At 39.4% G+C, this 3792-nt stretch overlaps 1 protein-coding gene across 1 annotated transcript in view; it reads right to left on the bottom strand.

Moving 5' to 3' along the window:
• Window positions 1-3792, bottom strand: part of CAMKMT (calmodulin-lysine N-methyltransferase) — a 280065-nt gene that overhangs the window by 271186 nt on the left and 5087 nt on the right. The window lies entirely within an intron of this gene.

Genomic DNA, 3792 nt, shown 5'->3' on the forward strand with positions numbered 1-3792 from the left:
CTAATAAAAAAAATTGGTATTAATTACCATATCAATTACCATATATACATCATCTCTGTTAATATTTATGATCTGTGAGGAATAAAACATCCCAAATGCTCAGCCCTTTATTAGAACCCAGAAGCCGATCCACGTTATAACATGCATTGATCACCATTCCTCCCCATAGAGACGGTGGTCTTCTCAGTAGCCTCTGATTATTATGCCTTGTACTTGCTGACTGCCAAGTTTTCTAGTGCCTTTCCCCTCATCGGGAATGATTTCTTCCATTCTCCCAGAATGTTCAAATACTTCCAGATCCAGTTTAAACTGGTACTCCTCAAGGCCTTCAAAATCACTCATACCCTAAACTCCTAATATGCGTGAAGTTTTCCACTCATTTGGTAATTAGTTAGGCATTGCCTGGTGATAATTCTTAGAATAGATGTTTAACTTAACTTTCCTTCTTATTTAATTATTATTTTTAAAAATGTTTGTTAATCTTCACCTAAGGATATTTTTTCCATTGATTTTTAGAGAGTAGAAAGAAGGGAGGGAAGGAATGGATGGAGGGAGGGAGGGAGAGAGAAACACCGATGTGTTGCCTCCCATACAAACCTCGACCAGGCGGCTGGCAAATGAACCTGCAACCCAGATATGTGCCCTTGACTGGGAATTGAACCCATGACCAGGGCCAATGCTGTACCACTGAGTCACACTGGCCATGGCTTAATTATTTTTTATTATTTAACTTTTCACTTATTTAAGCTCCTTGAGGATAATATATCTTATATTTCTTTTTGTTTACCTACACAGAAGGTGCTAATAAATATTTTTGATTTGAATTTATTTTCAATTATTCTTCACGTTTTTTCAGTCATTCCGTAGTGTTGAAACCCACGTGAACAAATTGGCAATGAAATGGAATGAATTGTTCTTGTAAGAAATCCTCCCCTAAGCAATGTCAGTAATTTTTGTTGCAATTTCCTATATAGTAACAGAATTGTGGAGTAAGAAATGGAATACTCAGAATAATCAATGAGGAAATTGGTTTTACTAGGCCTCAATCCTTTCATCTGAAAAATGAATAAATAGATGCATGATTGCCTCCCAAGAGGCCAGATGTGTAGAAGTTAAGCTGGGTGAAAGGTACCTGGAGCTCCTTGTACTATTTTTGCAACTTTCTGAGAGTCTGCAATTATTTCAAAATAAAAGTGTTTGAAAGTACAGACTGTGGAACCAGACCACCAGGGTTTGAGTAGAGGCATAATCAATGGAGTTATTTAACCTCTCTGGGCCTTAATTTCATCTGTAAAATGAGGATAATAATAGTATTTACCTTATAAGGTGTTATGAGGATTAAATAAGCTAATACATGTAAACCACTCACAACAGAGCTTGTCACATAGTAGGCTCTCAATAGTCAGCCATTATTAATGCTGTTATGACTTTTTTAAATGCATTCTAAGATCACGTTCAGTTCTAGAATTGTGTACATTTAAGTTATTCGGGCAAATATTTTTTTAATCCTCATCCAAGGATATTTTTCCATTGATTTTAGAGAGAATGGAAGAGAAAGGGAAAGACAGAAAGAAACATCAATGTGAGAGGCACACTTCGGTTGCCTCCGCATGAGCCCTGACCTGGGTCCTGGCCAAGGAGGAGCCTGCCTAGGTACAGGCCCTTTACCGAGGTACCTGCCCATGACCGGAACCGAACCTGGCACCCTTCGATCCACAGGCCGGCATTCTATCCACTGAGCCAAATAGGCTAGGGCAAATTTTTAGCTCAGTCACCTCTCTTCTAACCATAAAGTAGGATTAAATGTCATATTTATATAGACATACCCGTATTTTTTCTTCCAAAATTGGATATATCACAACCTGTTGGAAAGGAGTCTCAGTTTACATTCTAGCCTGGCTTCCAGCTACATCCAGGTCATCTCTATACACTAGGTGGAGAACCACACCTTATTTTGAAAGTTCTCAAGAATAACAGATGTCACATGCTCTCTGGTAATGCTTTCCAGGGCCTTGCAGACACCAGGAAATTATTCTTGGCACAGTTTACATTTATTGCCTCTTGTCACCAGTGGATGTAAAAGATATGTTTTAGAACTTTGTACCTGAAGACCCCTGGATCACTCTGTTTTTCCCTCTCTTTAATTTCCTCATATATACTATCTTCCAAATGTTTATCTTCATTTCTATTTCCCAGAGTTATTGTAAGGATTACATGAATTAGAATACATCAAAGCACTCCCTTCTGTACCTGGCTCATACTAAGCATCTAATGCATTTTTCTTTCTTTCTTAACCAAGAACTAAACTAATTATCTCTATTAGAATGTGAGGCAATTGAGGTGTTCTAATTAGAATCTCACAAAGAATGTACAGGCAAGCTAACAAACCCAAAAGTTCTTATCTTTCATTTGAAGTTTTCAATAAAGCAGTATTATCAAACCAGTTCCTAGTTGTTCTTCCCTGCTCACCCCAGTCAATTTTTGTCCAAATCCCAAATTTTAGCTATTATGGTGTCTTTAAAGCTTAAATATTTTAAACTAAAATAGTTCAAGGAATCCTATATAATAAAAGGGTAATATGCAAATTGACCCTAACAGCAGAATGACTGGTCACTATGACATGCACTGACCATCAAGGGTCAGACACTCAATGCAGGAGCTGCTCCCTGGTGGTCAGTGCACTCCCACAGGGGGAGCTCCGCTCGGCCACAAGTCGGGCTGACAGCTGCAAGCGCAGCAGTGGTGGTGGGAGCCTCTCCTGCCTCCTCAGCATCGCTAAGGATATCCCTGCGGGGAACTGGCCTAAGCTATCAGTCAGACATCCCCCAAGGTCTCCCAGGCTGCCGGAGGAATGTCTGACTGCTAACTTAGGCCCGAAAGCCCAGGGAGAGGGCCTAAGCTGACAGGTGGACATTCCCCAAGGGTTCCCAGACTGCGAGAGGGCACAGGCCAGGTTGAGGGACCCCCCATCCCTGCGAGTGCACAAATTTTTGTGCACTGGGCCTCTAGTCCTATGTAATAAAGTAGACGAAGCCAGGGCTGTGGGGGAATCCCAGGGCCCAGGTCAGAGGGAAGCCGGTGCCTGCAGCCAGGGGAAGGAAGGCCTACTCTTGCACAAATTTCATGCATCAGGACTCTAGTATACTATAATTAGACATCCTTTGGGAGAACTTTTTTTCTTAAAAGTATTTTTAGCCTTTCCTAAACCTTATTCAGTCACTTTTCTGCTTAAAATGTTTCTTGTTCTTCTTATAGTTATTGTAAATGTGCTCCTCCCTCCCTTTCAAAATGTGAAATCTTGTTCAAAAAAGGGGCATATTTTATAATATCAAACACCTAAAGTAATATTGTAACATGCTAGATTATAGCTGTGAGAGAAAAGTAATTCAGTAAAAATAGTATCTTGCTACTTCAGTTTGCAACTCTCTTGTCTCTTTTCTAACGATTTTTAAAGCCAGAACAGTCTGCATGCTTCTCACAATATCAGTGTTTTCAGTTGAATTTTCTCCTCCTATTCTTAGGTTCTATTCTGAAAATGACAAAACACAAATGGAATAAATACCAAAGCTTGATTTTTTAGATAACTACTACTTGAAGAGTAGCTTAGAAAAATTCTGTGTTCACTTTCAGCCTTCCTTGCCTCACAAAGAACTTGGCTTTTTGTCATAATCAAATGCTATGAGAGAATGGTTAAATGAACCCTTTGATTTACGCCACAGTTTATCCTCAAATGTCACTACATTTTGGAAAAATTGTTTCTTATTTCTGATAATACAGCAAGAACACATTGAA

Source organism: Myotis davidii, unplaced genomic scaffold (assembly GCF_000327345.1).
Source record: "Myotis davidii unplaced genomic scaffold, ASM32734v1 scaffold6, whole genome shotgun sequence".
In the NCBI taxonomy this organism is placed as follows: Eukaryota; Metazoa; Chordata; class Mammalia; order Chiroptera; family Vespertilionidae; genus Myotis; species Myotis davidii.